This window comes from Oryx dammah, unplaced genomic scaffold, assembly GCF_014754425.2.
Source record: "Oryx dammah isolate SB20612 unplaced genomic scaffold, SCBI_Odam_1.1 HiC_scaffold_7, whole genome shotgun sequence".
NCBI classification, from domain to species: Eukaryota; Metazoa; Chordata; class Mammalia; order Artiodactyla; family Bovidae; genus Oryx; species Oryx dammah.
The window spans coordinates 3,019,491-3,043,947 of NW_024070191.1; the positions used below are offsets into that span (position 1 = coordinate 3,019,491).

Here is a 24,457-nt window from a genome sequence, read left to right on the forward strand (position 1 = left end):
AGCCTCATAGCATTGTGGTCACAGAAGATGCCTGATATAATTTCAATTTTCTTAAATTTACTGAGGTTTGATTTGTGACCCAAGATGTGGTCTATCTTGGAGAATGTTCCACGTATACTTGAGAAGGTGTATTCTTCGGCATTTGGATGGAATATCCTGAAGATATCAATGAGATCCATCTCATCTAATGTACCATTTAAGACTTGTGTTTCCTTTATTAATTTTGTTTTGAAGATCTGTCCGTTAGTGTGAGTGGGATGTATTAGAGTTCTCCTACTATTATTGTGTTACTGTCAATTTCTCCTTTTAGGTCTGTTAGTGTCTGTCTTATGTGTTGAGGTCTCCTATGTTGGGTGCATAGATATTTACAATTGTTATGTCTTCCTCATGGATTGATCCCTTGATCATTATGTATTGTCCTTCCTTATCTATTGCAATCTTCTCTATTTTAAGGTCCATTTTGTCTGATATGAGGATTGCTACTCCAGCTTTCTTATGCTTTCCATTTGCAAGGAATATATCTTTCTATCTTCTCACTTTCAATCTATTTGTGTCTTTAGGTCTGAAGTGGGTCTTTTGTAGACAGCATATATGTGGGTCTTGTTTTTGTATCAATTCATCCAGTCTGTGTCTGGGTTGGAGCATTTAATCCATTTACATTTAAAGTAACTATATATATATATATATACACACACACACACACACAAACACACACACACACACACACATATATACACACACACATATACACCTATTGGCATTTTCTTAATTGTTTGGGATTGATTTTGTAGATCTTTTTCTTCTCTTGTATTTCTTGACCATATAAGTCCCTTTAACATTTGTTGTAAAGCTGGTTTGCTGGTACTGAATTCTCTTAACTTTTGCTTGTCTGAAAGCTTTTTAGTTCTCCATCAATTTTGAATGAGACCCTTGCCAGGTACAGTAATCTTGGTTGTAGATTTTTCCCTTTCAATACTCTAAATATATCCTGCCATTCCCTAAGGCCTGCAGAGTTTCTGCTGAAAGATCAGTTGTTAAGTATGTGGGATTTCCCTTGTATGTTACTTGTTGCTTCTCCCTTGCTGCTTTTAATATTCTTTCTTTGTGTTTAGTCTTTGTTAGTTTGGTTAGTATGTGTCTTGTTGTGTTTCTCCTTGGGTTTATCCTGTATGGGACTCTTTGTGCCTCTTGGACTTGATTGACCATTTCCTTTTCCGTGTTGGCGAAATTTTCAACTATAATCTCTTCAAATATTTTTTCATACCCTTTGTTTCTCTCTTCTTCTGGAATCCCTATAATTTGAATGTTGGTGTGTTTGATATTGTCCCAGAGGTCTCTGATACTATCCTCAGTTCTTGGCATTCTTTTACTTTATTCAGAAGTTATTTCCACCATTTTATCTTCCAGCTCTCTGATTTCTTCTTTTGCTTCAGACATTCTGCTATTTATTCTTTCTAGAGTACTTTTAATTTCAGTCATTGTTTTGTTTGTCTCTGTATGTTTATTCTTTAATTCTTCTAGGTCTTTGTTAATTGATTCTTGCATTTTCCTCATTTTGTTTTCAAGATTTTTGATCATCTTTACTATCATTATTCTGAATTTTTTTCAGGTAGTTTATTTATTGGAACTTATGTGTTTCTATTTTGTCCCTTCATTTGTGTAGTATTTCTCTGCCTTTTCATTATTGTTTTTTAACTTATTGTGTTTGCGGTCTCCTTTTCCCAGGCTTCAAGGTTGAATTCTTTCTTCCTTTTGGTTTCTGCTCTCCTAAGGTTGGTCCAGTTGTTTCTGTAAGCTTCCTATAGGGTGAGATTTATGCTGAGTTTTGTTTGTTTGTTTTTCCTCTGATGGGCAAGGCTGAGGTGATAATCCTGTCTGCTGATGATTGGGTTTGTATTTTTGTTTTGTTTGCTGTTGAATGAGGCGTCCTGCTCAGGGTGCTACTGGTGGTTGGGTGATGCCAGGTTTTGTATTCAAGCGGCTTCCTTTGTGTGAGTTCTTACTATCTGATACTCCCTAGGGTTAGTTCTGTGGTAGTCTAGGGTCTTGGAGTCAGTGTTCCCAGTCCAAAAGCTCAGGGCTTGATCTCTGCAGTTCCCTCACACTGACCAGCTTGAGAAACTCAGTTCAGTTCTCCCCAGACCCCATCAGTCTTGGGTCTTCCAACTTCATGGAGTTTCTGCAGGCTTGTGGGGGTCCAAGCTCCGGGGCTGAGGTCTTCAGACTTCAGCCATTGCCACCACCATGAGGAGAGCTGATAATGCACAGAGTTCCTGGGCCATTTCCATCTTCCTTAGCTTGGCATTTCTTATTTGGGCCTTTCAAAGAAGTTTTCTTTGTTTAAACTTCAATCAGAGATCTTTAGGAACTGCAGCATAAAATTTTACTTTGCTGATTAAGTCAAGGACTTTCCTTATGAACCCTCCTGAGTCAGTTCTCAAGAACAGTCCTTCTGCTTGGTGTCCTTGGAGGCAATAAAACAGGACTGAGTTCACTTCAGAAGCAAAGGAAAGCTTTGTTCTCTGACAGAATGGAGAAGCACCAGCTCACATTCTAGAGCATATGCTCTTCAGGGCCTTCACTTATTCTTGAATTGGGGAAAGTAGGAGTTGTTCAGAAAAATATTCTTGGTTTATAGGCTACCTGGAAAATTTTTTGTTTTCCTTTATTATTGGGGAAGAATCTAAACTTTTGGATTATCTCAGAGATTTCTGTTAATCTTTCTTATTCTGAAGAGAAAAATAAGTGATTTAAAAATAATATATTTTGTGGAATCCCAGTGGTTTGCATTCTTTCACTTGCTGTAAGGCTCACTTTTTTTTCTAAGTGTTTATACCATAATATTTTAGAAACACTTTCAAAATATTAATTTGCTTCTTTAATATATCCAATTATATTACCCCTTATCCAAACTGTTTCACATTTCTCCATTAGATTTTGTGTTTTATATTAAGGAAGTATCATCAAAATTCAAATCACTTTATATTTTAAACACATTTTTTAAAACTTATCAAAGTATCACTGTAGTTATATAACTTAATTACTAAATATTTGAATCTGGATCCACTTTCCTATTCTCTGTTAATTATTATAAATGCAAAGTTCATGTTGATGCTGGTAAAAGTGTGTGTAATTCCAGGATCTTACAGCTGTTATCACAGATGGTGAAGTCATTTTCCATCTATGACCAGAGTCTTCAGCTCTGCACTAGGGCTCATCTCTTCAGTGCCATCATTTTTCCTCCTTCTGCATAGCCATTTTTCTTTTCTCTGCTTGATCGATTCCATTGTTACACAAACATGCTGTTTCACTTTCCATCTTTATGAACCAAGACAAAGCAAATGAGCAGAAAAGCAAGCGTAAGATCAGAGAACAACTAGACAAAACACTGTCTGGTCTATACCCCCCAATGCTGCCTAGCCCTTTTCTCTCCTGTCCTGGAGCAGAGAGAGGAAACACCTCCTGGGAATCGTCTTCCTTTCACCTCTCCCCATTCTCTCCTAACCTGAACACAGCCATTATCAAAGACAGCGGTCACCACCCTGCCTGTTGCTGCCTCCTGTGGTCAGTTCTCTAGCTCCTCCTTGCCTGTGATGTCACCTCTCCTCCCCCACTTCCAGATCCCACACTCTCCAGCTCTCCTCTAATTCAGTGGTCATTCCTTGTTCATAAGTCTGATATTGTCACCCTGCTTATTTAACTTCTATGCAGAGTACATCATGAGAAACGCTGGACTGGAAGAAACACAAGCTGGAATCAAGATTGCTGGGAGAAATATCAATAACCTCAGATATGCAGATGACACCACCCTTATGGCAGAAAGTGAAGAGGAGCTAAAAAGCCTCTTGATGAAAGTGAAAGAGGAGAGCAAACAAGTTAGCTTAAAGCTCAACATTCAGAAAACGAAGATCATGGCATCCGGTCCCATCACTTCATGGCAAATAGATGGGGAAACAGTGGAAACAGTGGCAGACTTTATTTTTTTGGTCTCCAAAATCACTGCAGATGGTGACTGCAGCCATGAAATTAAAAGACACTTACTCCTTGGAAGAAAAGTTATGACCAACCTAGACAGCATATTCAAAAGCAGAGACATTACTTTGCTGACTAAGGTCCATCTAGTCAAGGCTATGGTTTTTGCTGTGATCACGTATGGATGTGAGAGTTGGACTGTGAAGAAGGCTGAGCACCGAAGAATTGATGCTTTTGAACTGTGGTGTGGGAGAAGACCTTTGAGAGTCCCTTGGACTGAAAGGAGATCCAACCAGTCCATTCTGAAGGAGATCAGCCCTGGGATTTCTTTGGAAGGAATGATGCTAAAGCTGAAGCTCCAGTACTTTGGCCACCTCATGCGAAGAGTTGACTCATTGGAAAAGACTCTGATGCTGGGAGGGATTGTTGGCAGGAGGAGAAGGGGACGACCAAGGAAGAGATGGCTGGATGGCATCATGGACTCGATGGATGTGCGTCTGAGTGAACTCCGGGAGATGGTGATGGACAGGGGGGCCTGGCGTGCTGCGATTCATGGGGTCACAAAGAGTCGGACACGACTGAGTGACTGAACTGAACTGAAGTCTGAATGTTGCCATGTGATGCATTGGTATTTATTACTATATTTTTAAACTTTTCATGTACTCCCTTGAATCCACTTGAAATAGTGTAAACATCTAATAAAATATTGTTAGCATTATGATATTCTTATTGAGTAATAACTTTTAAAGTGTTAGTGACACTCAGTCATGTCTGACTCTGCAACTTCATGGACTGTAGCCTGCCAGGCTCCCCTGTCCATGGGATTCATCCAGGCAAGAATACCGACAGGAGTGGGTAGCCATTCCTTTCTCCAGGGGATCTTCTGATCCAGGGTTTGAACCTGGGTCTTCTGCATTGCAGGCAGATTCTTTACCATCAGAGTTGCATGGGAAGATTTCTATGTATTTGACACTCTGGTAAGTGCTTTTACACATCTTGCTTAATTTTACCACAACTTTATAAGATTTATGCTGTTTATTACAGAGGAAAACTGAATTACAAAGAAGTTAAATAATTTATATTAGGTTATAGGGCTTGTGGGGGCTTCCCAAGTAGTGCTAGTGGCAAAGAACCCACCTGCCAATATAGAGAGACAAAAGACTGCATGAATCTGATCCCTGAGTCAGGAAGATTCTCTGGAGCAGGGCATGGCAACCAACTCCATTATTCTTGCCTGGAGAATTCCATGGAAAGAAGAGCCTGACTACAGTTCATTGGGTCACAAAGAGTCAAACACAACTGAACCAACTTAGTGACCACACAAGCATAGGGTTTGTGAGGACAGAGCCATCCTGGAGCTGCTGGTCTGATTCTAGAACTTATTGGTTTATCAGGAGCTGCTGTTTCCTTCATAAACAATGCCACTTGTTTTAACCACTGCTGCTGCTACTGCTAAGTCGCTTCAGTCGTGTCCGACTCTGTGCAACCCCAGAGACGGCAGCCCCCCAGGCTCCCCTGTCTCTGGGATTCTCCAGGCAAGAACACTGGAGTGGGTTGCTATTTCCTTCTCCAATGCATGAAAGTGAAAAGTGAAAAGTGAAATTGAAGTCGCTCAGTCATGTCTGACTCTTAGTGACCTCATGGACTGCAGCCTACCAGGGTCCTTCGTCCATGGGATTTGCCAGGCAAGAGTACTTGAGTGGGTTGCCATTGCCTTCTCCATGTTTTAACCACAATTTACATTTAAGTTTTCTTTTTAAGGACAGATACTGCATTACACAAAGCAATATTTAAGTAATTATATATTAGTAAACATGTATTATCAAACTGAAGTTTTCAAAATCAGGATCTGATTGACTCTTCAAAGTGTTATCTAAGAAATCTTTGAATGAACTGGTATGTTAGCTCCTTAAACAAGGTTCAACATCGATTAATGTTAATCCTGTTATAACAAAAGGTATGTACTGAGTCACATTGACTTAGGGGCTTCCCAGGTGGCTCAGTGGTAAAGAACCTGCCTGCTAATGTAGGAGACACAGGTTCAACCCCTAAGCTGGGAAAATCCCTTGGAGGAAGAAATGGCAATCCACTCCAATATTCTTGCCTGGAAAATCCCATGGACAGAAGAGCCGCAGTGTTCACAGGGTTTCAAAGAGTCAGACACAACTGCGCACAAATGCACATAACTGATTTAGATTGTGGCGTTTATTTCAGGTGCACAGCGAAGTGATTCAGAAACATGTATATTTCCAGATTCTTTATCCGTGTAAGTTATTACAAAATACCGAGTCTAGTTACCATACAGGAAGTAGGTCCTTCTTCATTATCTATTTTATATAGCCTAGAAAAGAAAATATTCACCAATTTGATAATTTTTAAATGCTATCTCATTTATATTTACATTCTAAACAATTATTGTGCATATTCATTTACTCTGTGAGATAAATTCTCCTGTTATTTTCTCATGGTCTATATATCTCCCACCCATCCAGAGGGGATATGTCCCATGACCCTCCGGGCTGCCTGGAGCTGCAGCTGGATGGAATCTTAGAACACTCCCTCCTACACACACACACAGACACACACACACAGACACACACACACAAACACACACACAAAACACACACACACACACACACCTGCAACAGAACTGAAATATCAAATTGGGTGCAGTCAGAGAGCCGTGATAATGATGCATAATAAGAACAGGCATGCTGCTGTGACTCGGTCATGTAATGAGTCCTCTCTGGCTCCCACACCATCTTATTCTAACACTGCTGTTTCCCTCTCTTTTAAAAAAATTAATTTATTTTAATTGGAGGCTACTTTACAGTATTGTTTCTTTGAGGCCCTCTTTTGGGTGGAGGGGGATGGGGAGGCAAGAATACTGAGGTGGGTTGCCATTCCCTTCTCCAGGAGATCTTCCTGACCCAGGGATTGAACCCAGCTCAAATCAGGCTTCCCTGGTGGCTCAGAGGTTAAAGCCTCTGCCTGCAATGTGGGAGACCTGGGTTCGATCTCTGGGTGGAGAAGATCCCCTGGAGGAAGAAATGGCAACCCACTCCAGTATTCTTGCCTGGAGAATCCCTTGGATGGAGGAGCCTGGTGGGCTACAGTCCACGGGGTTGCAGAGTCAGACATGACTGAGTGACTTCACTTTCGCTTTCTTTACAGTATTGTGGTGTTTTTTGTGGTTCACCAACATGAATCAGCCACAGGTGTACATGTATCCCCCTGCACCCCCTCCCACCTCCTTCCCTCCTAACTGAGCACCTGTCACGGAGAGGCGGAACTCCGGCCCTCCGAGGCACAACAGCAGAAGCAGCCCGAGCTCCTCAGTCAGTTTACAGGAGACGAGGTTCTCACCACAGCCCTCAGCCAGCTCTGCAGGCCATTGCTTCCTTTCCTCCTTCAAGAACGTCCCCCCAGCGGAGGTGCTGCCTGGCTTCTCTCCAGCACATTCCAGTTGCCAGTGTCACTCCTCCAGGGTCACTGGGGTCTCTTCCACGACCAGCCAACACCGTCACATTGGGCTCTTTGGAAGGTCATTGTTCAGTAAAACGAGGGTCACATGACAGCCCAATAGCCCCTCTGACAAAGGAGCCAGTGCTGCGGGACCAAAGGTCGACCCCCCGGACACCTGATCAGTCTCATCTGTGGCGCTGGCGGAGCTGAGCTTGTGAGATTTCCTCACTGGACTCAGAGCACGGCAATGTTTAAAGCTTCTGAATTGTCTACGTCTGGAATTTTTCCATGTGGTGTTTTTGGACCAAGGTTGACCTCAGACAACTGAAATTTGGGAAAGTGAAACAGCGGGTTGCAGATTGGGGGATGTGGGGCTGTTGTACTTTATTTCATGCCCGCAGCTCCCTTATTAGCTTAGCCTTACTCAGAATTCCTACGGTTTTTATGAGCTTTTCTGATGTCTAGAACATGGACCCTTGAGAGGAACTGACGACCAAGTTTTAGGAATTGGATTTTCAAATTTCATTTTTATTCTTAAATCAGCCAGCTGTCCCTTCTTTGGTTGGGAAAGTTGTCCTCTTTCAGTTTGGTGTTAAGAAGAGATGGTTTGTATCTGCAAAGTCACAGGTAGGTGTTGACTGTGCTTCATAATATTAAGTTGCTGATACTCCTTGTGGGGTATCAGAACCTTTTCGTCAAATGTCACTGAACAGCACTTTCAAATTAAAAGAAGACACTTTTATATGTGGAGATTTAAAACCACAAGTAATATGTCTGAAGGATTGATGTGGACACACCCAAACACTTGGTTACTGCATTCATTACTAATTTAAAGTGCAATTACAGTAAAATTCTTTATTGGAAGGAAGGCAATTAACTTCATCATCCCCACATGGTCAACAGATCGTGGACTTGAGGGAAACAATATGCGTCCCTGTGTTTCACCTTGTCAATGAGAACCATCAGGATTTAACTTGGAATGCATTGGGAGAAAAGATTTCTTACTTAGCTTTGTAATCACTTGTTGGGTTACTCTACACACTTTATTTCAGGCACTTTCATCCAAAATGGGTGGTGGTGATGGAGGGCACCAAGAAATGAGAGGTGAAACTTGGGGGAAAGGGAGAAGGGGAACACAGCAGTGAGGTAAGGTGCCCCCAAAACAGCTTTTCCCCTTCACTGTTTTCTGTTGAGGTCCAGGAAATAGCAGAGGCTTGTGGGTAGAATTATCTTAGATAATTGATACACTCCCAATAAAGATCGTGTATGTTTTTCCCTTAAACACACTCTTCTTGCCTGTATCTCTTGTGTGAAAAGATTTCCTACCAACGTTCCCCAATTTTCCCAGTCTAGCTACCAGAAAACATTCCATCCTTCAGGCTGGGGAAAGTGAAAGTGAAAGTTGTTCAGTGATGTCTGACTGTTTATGACCCCATGGACTAGTCCATGGAATTCTCCAGGTCAGAATACTGGAGTGGGTAGCCTTTCCTTTCTTCAGAGGATCTTTCCAACCCAGGGATCAAACCCAGGTCTCCCACATTGCAGACGGATTCTTTGCTAGCCGAGCCACAAGGGATGCCCAAGAACACTGGAGTAGGTAGCCTATCCCTTCTCCAGCAGATCTTCCTGACCCAGGAGTTGAACCAGGGTCTCCTGCATTGCAGGCAGATTCTTTACTGATTGAGCTATCAGGCTGGGGAACAGTTTAATAAACAAGGTCAGGTTCAGCGGGAGTGGGGAGGGATGCTGTCCAGCAAGCCTGGAAATCTGAGCCCCCAGTCTCACTCCTAAAATTTCCTGAACTCTTGAGCCACAGCTTTGCTTTCTGTCTCATGGATTAAGTTAAAGGGCTAGAATTTTAAGGTGCCTGATATGCTGTTTTCTCATTCTTATTCCAGGCAGATCCTGCAGAAAGAAGGAAAGTCAGTACTTAATTCAGAGCAGAGTTCCAATCTTCCCTCTCTGCTTTGTGACAAGGCAGATGCTGAGAGAATTAACTCCAGCTGTTTCTTCTGAAATGTAAGGAGACTTGCAGGATCATTGCTGGGAATGCGCAAGACACTGCGCGCACAGTGCAGAGAGAGCTTCTGGGCAGGGCTGGCAGGGAAGGCTGTATGTCCATTGTTCACACAGAACATACTCTGGTCCTCAAACTGGACAGACACTGCATTAAACACACATCGATGGCTGTGAAAAAATGTCGTAGCTTTTGCCTGGGCTCTTGCCTTCCTCACTCAAAGCTCAAATCACTCAAATCACTTCTGGTCACCAATGCGGGGAAAGCAGCTGGGTGTCCTAGGATTTCAGTCAGCTCTGACACCATCTTCCTGGAGACCGTGTCTGAGTCCACTGGGGAAGGGTTCAGTCCTGTAGGACTGCCCCCTCCCCCACACACGTATCACATGTCAGTCCCAGGCTCAGGTTGTCCTCTGTGCTCATGAACAAACAACGGTAGATCAGAGCCTCTAAAGCTCCCATCCCTGGGTTTGGTTAATTTGCTAGAGTGGTTTTCAGAACTCAGAGAAATGCCTACTCAAGTCACCAGGTCATTAAAGGCCATGCATACAGATGAAGAGATACACAGGGTGAGGTCTGGGAGGGACGTCTGTACCCATGGACTTGGGATAACACTCCAGGTGTGGGTGTTTGCCCATCTGGGAGCTCTCTGAATCCTGTAACACTGAGGTTTTAATAGAGGCTTATTCAGGTTGGAGAAGGACATGGCAACCCACTCCAGTATTCTTGCTTGGAGAATCGCAGGGAGGGAGGAGCCTGGTGGGCTACAGTCCATGGGGTTGCAAAGAGTTGGACACGACTGAAGAGACTTAGCATGCACGCACAGGCTGGCACGATGGTGCCTGTAACTTGATTTCTGGCCCTCCTCCCATCTGTGGACGTGTGGAGTGGTAGTCACTTCAGTCCTCTCTGACTCTTTGTGACTCCACGGACTGTAGCCCACCAGACTCCTCTGTCCATAGGATTTTTCAGGCAAGAATAATGGAGTGGATTGCCATACACTCTTCCAGGGCATCTTGCCATGGAGTGGGGCTGAAAATGTCAAGCTTTTTATTTATTTATTATTTTGCTTTACAATTCTGTATTGGTTTTGCCATACATTGACATGAATCCACCATGGGTGTACATGCATTCCCAAACATGAACCCCCCTCCCACCCCCCTCCCCACAACATCTCTCTGGGTCATCCCCGTGTACCAGCCCCAAGCATGCCGTATCCTGCATCGGACATAGACTGGCAATTAGATTCTTACATGATATTATACATGTTTCAATGCCATTCTCCCAAATCATCTCACCCTCTCCCTCTCCCTCTGAGTCCAAAAGTCCGCTATACAATGTCAAGCTTTTAATTATGACTTGGTCTTTCTGCTGATTAGTGCCTTTCCAGGTCCCCACCCCAGCCAGAGTCACCTCCATGGAACAAAAGAGTCTCCAAGTGTTCATCTTATAGGACTGTGTAAGGGTTTTAGAAGCTCTGTGCCAGGAACCAGGACGGAAACCAATGTGTGTACTTTCTACCACCTCACACTGCCTTTCAGTCCCTCCTGTTTCACTACAGTCAGAATGGGTGTGTCTGTCAAAGTTCATATGTTGAAACCTGGCCCCCTCTGTGTTGGTGTTAGGGGGTGGGACCTTTGGGGAGGTGACGAGGTCATGAGAGTGGAGCCTTCATGAGTGGGATTGGTGCCCTGAAAAAAGGGATCCCAGAGAGCTCCATCCATCTCTGCCAGGTGAGGACACAGTAAGAGAACTCCTGTCTATGACTATGGAGGCCCTCACCATATTCCAGATCTGCTGGGCCTTGACCTTGGACTTCTAGACTCCAGAACCATAAGAAAAACAAATGTCTCTTTTTTCTAAGCCATCCAGTTGACAGAATTTGCTATAGTAGCTCAAACAGTTTAGGACATACACTGGGGGCAGTTGTTCAGTCGTTTAGTCATGTCCCACTCACTGTGACCCCATGGACTGCAGCGCGCCAGGCCTCCCAGTCCTTCACCATCTCCCAGAGTTTGCTTAAACTCATGTCCATTCAGTCAGTGATGCCATCCAAACATCTCATCATCTGCTGCTCCTTTCTCCTTTTGAGGGAAGTTCCAGTTGAACATTTACCCATGTCTTGCATCTTTCAGTAGGAAAAGGCTCACACATGCACAGCTTGGCTTTGGGGGTTCAATGTGAGATGCAATCATCGTCCTGTGGCTCACTGGAGATGTCACTCTGACAGGTTAATCATGTCCCCAAACCTCTAGTCCCGGGTCTGTTTGATAAAGACAATGTCCCAGAGCAGCTGGGAAGGGCGAGTGAGATAACAAGCAAAAGCCCTGACGTGTGATGTCTGTACATCAAAGGTGTGCAAAGAGCTGGAAGAATACTTTGTACAGGAGCTGCTTGTGTGTGCATAGTTGCTCAGTCATTTCCAATTCTTTGTGACCCCAGGCGCTGTCACCGACCTCTGTCCTCTGTCCATTGGGATTCTGCAGGCAAGAATACTGGAGTGGGTTGTCATTTCCTTCCCCAGTGGATCTTCCTTACCCAGGTATTGAACCCATGTCTCCTGCATTGCAGGCAAATACTTTACTGCTGAGTCTCCAGGGAAGCCCTCATTATGGTTAGCTTGATGTAAAATGTTTGCATAAGAAATATAAGCTCCAGGATAGTACATGTGTCCTGTTGGCTGAGGAGATGAACTGTTGACAATACATTCCAGGGCCGTCATGGCTTTTATGCAGAAGTAAGCCATTCAATGCCCCTCACAGGTGTATTGTATTCACCGCCTGACACTCTCCAGCAGCGGTGGCACTTCACAGTGGGCGATAACTCATCATCACCGTGGCCCCAGTCTTTATTCTTTCATGCAAAGAATAGAAGCATGTTTCTCATCTGTGACCCCTGGGGAAGCTCAAATACTGTCTAGTGGCAGGCATGTGAACTGAGCCCCGGGAAACTGATTTCAGGGGGCAGAGTTGTAAAGCCTTCAGACGCTGACCCTGTTCACAGCAGCCCTACAAGGCATGAGGCTCTGACAGTGTGCTTTTGAACAACCGCAGGACTGGCTGCGCGCGCGCGCACACACACGCACACACACGCACACACATCGATTTCTTTCTGTAGCCTCTGTGCGGTTCTCAAAGAGATGCTGTTTCACTGGTGACACTCATGAGTCCAGTCACTGTTCCTGCTGTTAGCAGTAGCTCCGCCCTGGACGGGGGACATGTGTGTGCACTGTGATGCGTGCATCTATGGGTCTAGGACTGCAGATTTTCAGTAGTGAGGGCCGATGGGAGCTCATTCCGCAACCTCTCTAGCTCAGCTTTTTATAATCAGGCCTGCCGGATGATGCACCAGGTTTACACCGTGAGCACCAAAAAGTTAACTGGCCCACAAGGGGCTGAATTCATCATTTTCCCGTCAGTTGCTGGTAATGAGGCAGCTTGTGGTATTCCAATGTGTGGAACGAGAAAGAAACAGACTTTTGGGTTTTTTTGGTTTGTTTCTGAATTTGAACAGTATTTTTGATTGAAAAGTATTTGCTTCTTCCCCACTTTTACTTCAATTATTATGACTTTGTAAGTAGTATTATTTTGCTGTTTTCCCCCAATGGTTTTGGAAAGCCTCATTAATTTCATTAACTGGTATATTAAATCAAACTTAATGTGCTGAACAAAAGGGACAAAAATGTAAACTCTTTACATGGGAATAATAAAATTTCTCTCTGAATGAATTGTCAGAAGCCACTTTGAGAAATTAATTACAGTGCATTTTCTTTTTTTAATATTCTTTTTTAAAAAAATATAAATTTATTTATTTTAACTGGAGGTTAATTACTTCATAGTACTGTATTTTTTAAGAGACGCTGGAGGAAGGACTGGACAGCAGAGACTGAGGGGCCATTAAGCGGCTGACAGTTTCTGATAGAAAATATTTAAGTTCAGATGAACTTGAGAGTGACTTTAATAGTTTAAAGCCTCAGAACTAAGGAATTAGCACATAGTTTAAGCTTCTGATCCTGACTAAACATAAGACAGTGTTTGCCTTGACCTAAAAGAGATCTGACCATTCTTTCATGAAAAGAATCTGCTGTTCTCTCTGAAATTTGATTTGTAAACCTTACCTGTTGTTGATTTACCAATATATCCCTATTAATACTTTATTAATTTCAGCTTATCAAAGAAGGCATGAACTTTTCTGTGCAGGCATGACATGCATGTGCTGTAACATAGTATTCTGTGAACTGCTCCGAAATTGCTTTTTCTGGATTCTCGATTATAAACTGAAATCGTTTCAGGTTAGGTGTTCTAATTAGATCATCCTGCACACACTGTGATATGATGGTCTGGAAAGAATTAGACTATGTAGGAAGTAAGATGTGGTTTTGTGTGTGCTGAGTTCAGTATGTCCATTATTAGACATGGAGCTAAGAATTTGGCTACATGTGCCTGAACAGGGGGAAGACTGGGGTTAGAGATTTGCATTGGGGAATTCTCAGCTTACAGATGCAACTGCAAGGCTGGAAACAGATGAGATCAGTTTTCCTAGCAGTTCTCAAAGATTATTGCATATGCCAAGGCTCCAAGACCTTCTGGGGGCCCTATTAGGTCTGAACTGCTTTCATACTCATATCAAGATATTCTTGGCTTGTTTCACTCATAGATGGACCTAGAGACTGTCATTCAGAGTGAAGTAAGTCAGAAAGAGAAAAACAAATACCGTGTAATAATGCATATATGTGGAATCTAGAAAAATGGTACAGATGAACCTATTTGTGGGGCAGAAATAGAGACTCAAACGTAGAGAACAGACATATAGACACCAAGGTTGTGGGGGGAAGGGTGGGTGGGATGAACTGGGAGATTGGGATCGACACATATACACACTATGTATAAAACAGATAACTAATGAGAACATGCTGTATAGCACAGGGAACTCAACTCAGTGCTCTGTATTGACCTAAATGGGAAGAAAATCCAAAAAAGAGTGGATATGTGTATACATATAGCTGATTCACTTTGCTGCACAGAAGAAAATAACGTATTGTAAAACAACTATAAAGCTGAGATATCACTTTGCTGACAAAGGTCCATATATGGTTTTTCTAATAGCCATGTATGGAGGTGAGAGTTGGACTCTAAGAAGGCAGAGCACCAAAAAATTGATGCTTTAAAATTGTGGCACTGGAGAAGACTCTTGAGAGTCCCTTGGAGATCAAGGAAATCAAACCAGTCAATCCTAAAGGAAACCGACCCTGAATATTCATGAGAAAGGGCTGATGCTGAAGCTGAAGCTCCAGTACTTTGGTCACCTGATGCAGAGAGCTGACTCATTTGAAAAGACCCTGATGTTGGGAAAGATTGAGAGCAGGAGGAGAAGGGGTTGACAGAGGAGGAGATGATTGGATGGAGTCACCAACTCAATGGACATGAGTTTGAGCAAACTCTGGGATATGATGAAGGACAGGGAAGGTTAGCATGCTGCAGCCCATGGGATCGCAGTCAGACATGACTTAGCAACTGAATAACAACAGCAAAGCAACTATAGTCCAATTAAAAAAAAAAAAAAAAAGTAGTGGCAGGGGCCAGAGCCTGCTGGAGCCTCGGCCTGAACCAAGGCAGGGCACCAAGGGCACCAGGGCCATCCTGTTCCTTGTGGTGCTTCAGTGACGAATGCCAAGGACGCAGCAATGAAAACAACTAATTTTATGAGGTCTCAGCCTTTAGTGCATGACTTTTTAATGTTCTTCTTATGAAATGGGAAGTCCTTTTATAGCCTTTTTGCTGCACAAAAAAGAATGGTGTTCATCTTGAGGAGAAATGCTTATGCAATGCTTTGACTTCAGAGATGAACTAGCTGCTTTTTCTCAGAGTGCTGTTTTTACGTAAAAGAAAAACTAAGAAGTCATGTTGAGTGTACTTAGTTGGCTCTCCATTTCTGCAGTCTCCACATCCTTCAATTCAAGCAATCACAGATTGGAAATATATATTTTCTGAATTTCCAGAAAGTTCCAAAAAGCAAAATTTTGAACTTGTGATGTGCGACAACTATTTTCATAGCATTTACCTTGGATTAAGAAATCTAGAGATGAATTTAAGTATATGAGAAGACATGCATAGTTTATATGCAGATACTACAAGCCATTTTAAAAAAGGGACTTGATCATCCAAAGATTTTGGTATCGTAAGGGGTCTTAGAATCTACCCCCCACAGGTATAGGGACCACTGTGCCACCAACAGGACGTAAAACAGCACGAATGTATTGTCTCACGATTGTGTAGGTCAGCTATCCAGTACAGCCCACCTGGGCGCCCTGGCCTGGCGCTAACACATAAGGAATCGGCCAAGTAGACCCTTTCCCTGGGGGCCCTGGAATAATCTTCCCCCAGGTTCAATCAAGTTGTTGGGTTTTGGACTGGGGTCCCCACCTCCTTGCAGGCTGATGGCCTGGGATTACTCTCAGTCCCCGGAGGCCAGCCCTCCATTCCTTTCCATGTGACCCCATGCATCATCAATGAAATATAGAGATTCGTGTTGAATCTCTCACACACAAACTCTTCAGGAAGAGCTCCTTGGCAGGGCTCATTTTATTAGGTCCAGGCCACTGAAGACTGTATTTTTCTTTTCTTTCTTTCTTAGTAGTTATTTATGTATTTGGCTGTGCCAGGTCTTAGTTGTGGCATATGGGTTCTAGTTCCCTGAACAGGGGTCAAACACTGGTCCCTTGCACCGGGAGCCTGGAGTCTTAACCACTGGACTATGAGGGAATTCCCAAGAAAATGTCTTTTGCTTAAAGTCAACTGTGCCCTATAATATAGCCAAATATCAGGAGGGACATCATATATCACTCAAAGTCAGAGCACCAGACAAGGTCAAGGGTCACCAGGGTCATTTTAGAACTCTGCTTATCATCTTGAGATATTCAGGTTTTCACATTGGGGTATTTGCTGTTTCTTACCTAAAAATAAACAGTCAGCTGTTTCTGGAAAAGTAACTGGATGATATTTTTTCTGATGATGACATTTGAGTTTTTAAGTAAATATCAGCATTATGGAAAATTCCCATCTGTCTCTGTAATTTTTAAATCTCCTAATAATTCAAGATTTTTTTCTGAGTACATGGGTAGTGATATTAACACATGTGATATTTTAAAGACACTGTACAGTTTTTTAGATATTGACATCAACAATGTGGAAAATCTAACTTAGTAAACCAATAGATTTATTTTATTTATTATTTTTATTTTTTTACTTTATTTTACTTTACAATACAATGACTGTGTGTGATGTCATGCGTGTGCGTGCTCAGTCACTCAGTTGTGTCTGGCTCTTTTTGACCCCCATGGGACTGTTGCCCATCAGGCTCCTTTGTCCATGGAGATTCTCCAGGCAAGAATGCTGGAGTGGGTTGCCACGCCCTCCTTGAAGGCATCTTCCCGACCCCGGGATTGAACCATGTCTCCTGTGTCTCCTTCATTGGCAGGTGGGTTCTTTACCACTAGTGTAACCTGGGAAGCCCCTGTATGATGTCATGCAAATATACTGTCACAGAATATGATGTGCCTGTGCTTTGGGGTTGATCTCAAAATCAACCAGCAAAACCTCTAATTCAAGATCTGGCACTAATAATTCTGCAAGTAATCTAAGCAAGTCAACCGGAAAAATGCACTTTGAGAGCTAACATGGATGCATTCAGAAAATCATGTTGTTGGTTATTTGGCAAACTCTTTCATGACAAAATTTGTTACATTTAAGATATAACTGCTGTCTTAAAACCAGTTCCAGTTAGGAAGGCTCACTGTTCCCTGTGTCATAGGATGCAGTGTTCGCTGGGGGAATGCTTTAACCCACTGGCATCCATGGGACATGGAAGTAGGCAATGTTTCCTGGTGGGCCTCATAGCAGGACACTTCTAAGCTCATTCTGCCACTACTTGCTGGCCCTAAGATCAGTGATCCTTAATAAGTCCTTAGGTCCAGTTATCTGCATCTTAAAACAGAAATAACATTTGCAGGTAGTGTAAATGGCCATCATACACTTACAAAGAGGAGCAATGGGGTATCCTCAGCGAAGTGTTCTGTAGAATAAGCATGGAGAGACAGACAGAGAAAGAGAGCGAGATGGAGAGAGAGAGGAGAGATGGAGACAGAGAGAGACAGAGAGAGGGAGAGAGAGCGCACAGCAGCTTTATAAAGCAACACGCTGATTGGTTTAAGCTCACTAGTGAACCTTGGTGCAGAAGGTTGGGTGAGGCGGAGGGGAGTACTTTCCTAAATCCCTCTCCCAGGATCCTGTCATCAAAGCTCAGCGGGGAGGTTCTTTGGAATCAGGGGATTCAAGGGTTTGTGCCCAAGGCCCTGAGACCCTTCTATCACTTTTATCCTCAAGCTTTGATTCTTGCTTCGTCCATCAGACACTTTTCTGTTTGAAATGTGTCTGCTTAGGAGACCGTGCAGGCACCATGATGGCTTCTGGAACTTCCATCCCCTGAAACAGTGATTCTACCAGAGAGGGGATGATGTGGTTTCCAGCTGATATTTTCAGCTCCTGAGGAGGTTAGAGGGAGAAATATTTGGACTCCCTGGCATTCACAGCCCTTGATAATTATTTCTGTCTGTACAGTTACGGGAGCATCATGAGTTTCCTCAGGCTCCGAGGCAACGTAATCCATGGGATTCAGGTTCCCTGGACCTGAGCACTATCGCATTTGACAGAGCAAATCTCTGGGTGTTCAGAGCAAAGAATTCCATCAGCAATGGCCTCTCAGACCCAGTCTCCCTCAATCGCCTGATGTCTGTTCCAGCTGTACATTAATGGTAGGGATCGATTTGACTTGACAATTTGCAACCACCAGTGAATTTTACATATTTATGCTCTTAGTACCTACAACTGCACCTTCTGCTACCCCCACCATCAAAAAAGTTGAGATTTCCTTCTAAGGGACTGACCTTGGCATTTATCCTCACCAAGGACACTGTCCTTATTTCATTTTAGGGACCTAAAACCATCCACTGTTCCAGGTTGATAGGAGTAGCCAGGAACTCAGTGATAAAGCTCTTAACCCAATATTATGACAGGCTCAAACACAATACAATTTATATTATGCCAGATATTTAAAAAATATGTTATCCCATGGACGGAGGAGCCTCATAGGCTACAGTCCATGGGGTCGCTAAGAGTCAGACACGACTGAGTGACTTCACTTTCACTTTTCACTTTCATGCATTGGAGAAGGAAATGGCAACCCACTCCAGCGTTCTTGCCTGGAGAATCCCAAGGACAGAGGAGCCTGGTGGGCTTCCGTCTATGGGGTCACACAGAGTCGGACACGACTGACGCGACTTAACTAACTTAACTTAGAGGTGATAAAGAAAAACTCTTAGCTATTATAATAGGTAGAATAATTTACTGCTTCAATGTCTTGTTTCTTGACGATGGTTGCTGTGTTCTTTAACTTTTCAGTATGAAAAGAATATTTCAAGCATAGACAAAACTACAGATGAAGGCATACAGAATGCACATACTCCCACCATTCAACTGCAATAATTACCAACTCGTATCTATTGTTTATTATTTTTAAATCTATAGCCTTCCAAATGTCCCTCCATACCCAGGTTGTTTTAAAGCAAACACCAGACCATAAATTCAGAAGTCCATAAATATTTCAGTATATATCTCTAAAAGATTAAGATGCTTCTTAAAAGGAATGTCTAGGATACTATTATTTTATGTAAATACAGTCACAGTAATCCCTTGAGATCATCAAACATCCAGTCAGGATTCAAATCCCTCTAGTTATCTCATTATAAAAATTAATATCTATTTAGGATTCAAATAAGGTGTTGATGTTGTTATTGGCTGATGTGTCTCTGAAATCTCTTTTAAAATTCTATAGTTTCTCTTTCAGTTTTTTCTCTCACTCCTGCACACAACAATTTATTACTTACACACAATGAGTAGTGTTTTGGAGAGATTCCTGCCGGTAGATTTCGTTCATCGTATCACTGGGAAGATGTTTTGCATTAGTCTCTGCCCTTTGATTGTCTGTAAATCGTCATCCAGATAGAGCCCTGGTAAGATTTAGGTTTAATTTTCTGGTGAGAATTCCTCATAGGAATGTTTTGTATCTCTAACTGGAAGAAAGATTTGCCTTTCTTTCTGTGGTTTCAGGAGCTATAGATGACAGTTCTCCAGGTCCATTATCTCATTAGGGCCTATACATGCTGATACTCTTCCTCTAGCCAAGCTAGATATTATTACAACTTGATTCAATTATATAAAATACAGTGTCGGGCTTATGAATATGAGCTTGGGAGTTACACAGATCAATATTAAATTTTGGTTCTGTCACTTAATAATTGTAGGTCCTTGGGCAAAGCACTTAAAATTTCTATTACTCTTAGTATTTGAAGGCAAAATGGTATAATATTTGCATCCACCTCCAAAGGCTTCTGCAAGACTCTATGAGATAATGCATTGACTTAGTTTTTGTCTGATCAAAGGCCAGTCAATGCTGAAACAGACATGGATGCATGAAATTTATCTGAGAGTGGTCCTGGGAATAGGGAAGTGAAAGGACAAAGGGAAAACATATTCACTGATGACTGGGGCACTGATTTGGGCACCTGGGTCTCAATCCACCCAGGGTTCTTTCCAGGGAACCATGTAGAACCAACATTTGGGGGATAAAAGTGGACAGGTTTACCCGCCAGCTCCTGCCTCACCTTGGTTGAGGGGTCTTTATGCTCCTGGCACTTCCAGGCTGCTCTGTGCTGAAGGGTCTCCCACAGCAAGGAGTCCTTAGGCAGAGATGCAGAGAGTAGAGGCAGGTGAGGATGGGACTGCTGGCCCAGCTGCAGCAAATTCAGAGGCAGGCTGAGGGTGCCTGTGAGCACTGGCAAGGGCTTCTACATGCATGTGGAGTGATGCCTGGGCTCCTGGCCTGGGGGAGAGGTGAGCTCCAGCTTGACTGCCACAGTGTCTCGTGTATGAACAGGTTCAGAACACGCCACCCCAAACACACTGCTTTGGCATGTTGGTTATTTTGTGGGGAAGACACTTGAGAAACAGCAGCTGCAGGAGGGGCCCCTACCTTCCCCCTTCCCACCTGAAAGAAAGCAGGTCATGAAGTTTCCCCTGAGACAGGCACTCACCCAGCACCAGGAGGAGAGAACAGTCTTGTCACCAGAGATGGGGGTCAGGGTTGGAATGGGGCTGGGCAGACAAACCCACTGAAATGCTGCTCACCTCTCATTAGTTTCCCCTGTACGTTTTCATCACTTTGCTATCATTTAAAGTCTTAAATCCTTTTCCCTTTTATTGTTAGCAATAAATATAAGGAATTCTTTATTTTTAATTACAAATTTATTAAATCCCTTTTCCTTTGTCTTGTCACTTCTTTACACATTTTTTTAAAGGTATATAAGTTCTTGGTCATAACCACGTTTTTTTGGTCTTCATTTTTCCCATTGAAGCTCCAATGGGCAGGTAAAAATATGAAGTATAATCTGTGTGCTTTTCTCCAATTAATCTGTCTCCTGTGATTTTAATTAACAGGCCCCATCGCAGAATATAAGAGGGTGGAAGGGACTTTCCTCCCCCAACAAGTAGCTGTATTTATCATGCTATCTACTAGTTCTATCTACGTGACAATGCTGTTATGTCACTTAGAAGAAGAATAGTTTTTCTTTGGGTGAGAATATATGGAAGGGTCTTTCTAGTCCTTTTTTCACAAAAGATTTTTGCAAAAACATAGAATTTTTTGTATAGTTTTTTTAAGCACTGAGTTGAAATTCACATAACATAAAAGTGACCACTCAGAAGTGAAAAAATCTACCGCATTTAGTGTGTTCACAATGTTCTTCAATCACCATATCTGTCTAGTTTCAAAACATTTCCATCATTTCCAAGTAAAACTCCTTATGCCCATGGAGGAGTTCCTCCATCTGCCCTCTGCCCTCCCTAGCCGCTGGCACCACCAGTCTGCAATCTGTATCTAAGGATTTATCTCCACATAAAGATTTCTGCTGAATGCCTGCCTTTGAAGGAAGCTGATAATGGAAAATCCATTTCAGTAGAAATACAGTCCTGCATAGAGAGGAATGTTGAGGTCTAGTATGTTTAGGATTCTCTAGCAGATACAGTAATAATAATGCCTACCAACCAAAACCTATCACAATGAATAAATCATGAACAAGCACTTGTGCAATACAGCTAATAGAGCTGGGTAGATCTGATTGCACTTCAGAATTTAATGTAGGTTATTAAAAACATGAACTTTAGGAAGAAAACCTAAAGCTTAAAGATACATTGAATGGAATTAGAAGTTAGCCTTAGTATCACTAGGTTAGCAAAAATTGGGGAAGCAGAAATTAGGAATGGGCAGCAGTTATGAGGTACAGAATTTACATATACTGGGTAGAGATTGAATAAGTGATCCCTAATAATAACAATAACAGCAATAAGATATAAGGAGTGCTTTTATTTTGGACATGCAAGGTTTCATTTATTTTTCCCAACCTATGAGTAGGTGTCCATTGTTACCTGTGTATTTTTGTAAATGAAAAAACTAAGGCTTAGAGTGCCTAGATGATTTGTCCAGAGGTATTCAGCTCTACTCTTGAAGAGCTGAGCTTTGAAACCAGGTGGCTGACTGCTGCTGCTGCTGCTAAGTCGCTTCAGTTGTGTCTGACTCTGTGAGACCCCATAGACGGCAGCCCACCAGGCTCCCCCATCCCTGGGATTCTCCAGGCAAGAACACTGGAGTGGGTTCTCATTTCCTTCTCCAATGCATGAAAGTGAAAAGTGAAAGTGAAGTCGCTCAGTTGTGTCCGACTCCTAGTGACCCCGTGGACTGCAGCCTACCAGGCTCCTCCGTCCATGGGATTTGCCAGGCAAGAGTACTGGAGTGGGGTGCCATTGCCTTCTCCTGCATACCCTTAATTCTAGTGAGCTTGTGGGTGGTTGAAGAGCTGTAGCCATATTATGGGAGGGGCAGAATGTCCCTCTCTCAATTAATTTTGGATAAATGGTACTAGTTCCTGTAGAACCCTCTGTTTTCTTGAGGTTGTTGTATGAATTCCCATTGTGGAACCAGAAGAACTTAAGAGAAATGAATATGACCAGGGAAAGAGGGCCAGGGAGGGGCAAATCCCTTGCAGGAGCTCAGGCAAACTCTGAGTAGGGGCCACTGGGTGGTTGCCTTGGGAACAAAAGCATTCAGGACATGACTAGCTATCAATTCAGCAGTTTTATCCAGGGCCACCTCATAGGGCAAAAACTAGATAGGAGTCTGCACTCTGAAGAACGCCTAAAAGTTTACATCAGAAATAACTTGAGTTAGTCATTTTACCTTTGCAGAATCTGTTCTCACCATCAGTAAGCCAAGGAGTTGTCTCTTGAAGGACTTTTTCAGCTATTTTGGATGAAATTAAAAGCCAACAAGTTCTACTGGATCAAGTCATTTCTCAGGATATCCATTTAACCAAGAAAACAAAGAGACTCATAAACCCAACAGTGAGAAGTAGAAAATATTTACTGAATATCCATGTATCTTCTTGGATCATTTGATAAAGGACTTGGATTTTATGCTTGGGCAACTCACCATGTAGATTTTGTTTCAGAGATGCTTCTCTTTCCAGTTTGTTTGCTTCTTTGAGCAAAGTTAAGTCCTCAATTAATTTTTTTTTTTAATGCAGAAACAAAAAGATACAAAAGCTTCTCAGATGACTGGAGTCTTTAGGAATAAAAATTGAGAAGACAAAAGCTGAACCATTATGGTTGAAATTCTGAGTCCCAGGGATTGTAAGAGATACCCTCTCAGGCTCATCCTGCCTCATCTCAGATGTTGGTCAATAAAGTGATCCAAATTTATTTATATGAAATTTTACTGTAAACTGAGAAATACATAATGGATAAGAGAATTTTTGTTTTACTCACCATCTGGTTCAGCTGGTGGGAAATTTTTTAAATATACTTCTGATTAAGTGTGTGAGCCTGTGTCTGCACGTATGAGTGTGCATCTGTTTATATGTACGTATTCATGCGTCAGTTCAGTTCAGTCACTCAGTCTTGTGCTACTCTTTGTCACCCCGTGGACCAGCATGCCAGGCCTCCCTGTCCAACATCAACTTCGGGAGTTTACCCAAACTCATGTCCATTGAGTCGGTGATGCCATCCAACCATCTCATCCTCTGTTATCTCCTTTTCCTCCTGCCTTCAACCTTTCCCAGCATCAGGGTCTTTTCAAATGATTCAGTTCTTCATATCAGGTGGCCAAAGTATTGGAGTTTCAGCTTCAACATCAGTCCTTCCAATGTCTATTCAGGACGGATCTCCTTTAGGAAGGACTGGTTGGAACTCCTTGCAGTCCAAGGAACTCTCAAGAGTCTTCTCCAATACCAAAGTTCAAAAGCATCAATTCTTCAGTGCTCAGCTTTATTTAAAGTCCAACTTTCACATCCATACATGACCACTGGAAAAACCATAGGCTTGACTAGGCGGACCTTTGTTGGCAGAGTAATGTCTCTGCTTTTTAATATGCTGACTAGGTTGTCATAACTTTCCTTCCAAGGAGTAAGTATCTTTTAATTTCATGGCTGCAGTCACCATCTGCAGTGATTTTGGAACCCCCCAAAAATAAAGTCAGCCACTGTTTCCACTGTTTCCCTTTCTATTTGCCATGAAGTGATGGGTATTACTCAGCCATTAAAAAGAATTCATTTGAATCAGTTCTAATGAGGTGGATGAAACTGGAGCCTATTATACAGAGTGAAGTAAGCCAGAAAGAAAGACACCAATACAGTATACTAACGCATATATATGGAATTTAGAAAGATGGTAATGATAACCCTGTATGTGAGACAGCAAAAGAGACACAGATATATAGAACAGGCTTTTGGACACTGTGGGAGAGGGAAAGGGTGGGATGATTTGGGATAATGGCATCGAAACATGTATAATATCATATATGAAATGAATCGCCAGTCCAGGTTCGATGCATGATACTGGAT

At 42.6% G+C, this 24,457-nt stretch overlaps 1 protein-coding gene across 1 annotated transcript in view; it reads right to left on the bottom strand.

The window, feature by feature from the left end:
* Nucleotides 1-24,457, bottom strand: part of CSMD1 (CUB and Sushi multiple domains 1) — a 2,078,553-nt gene that overhangs the window by 710,615 nt on the left and 1,343,481 nt on the right. The window lies entirely within an intron of this gene.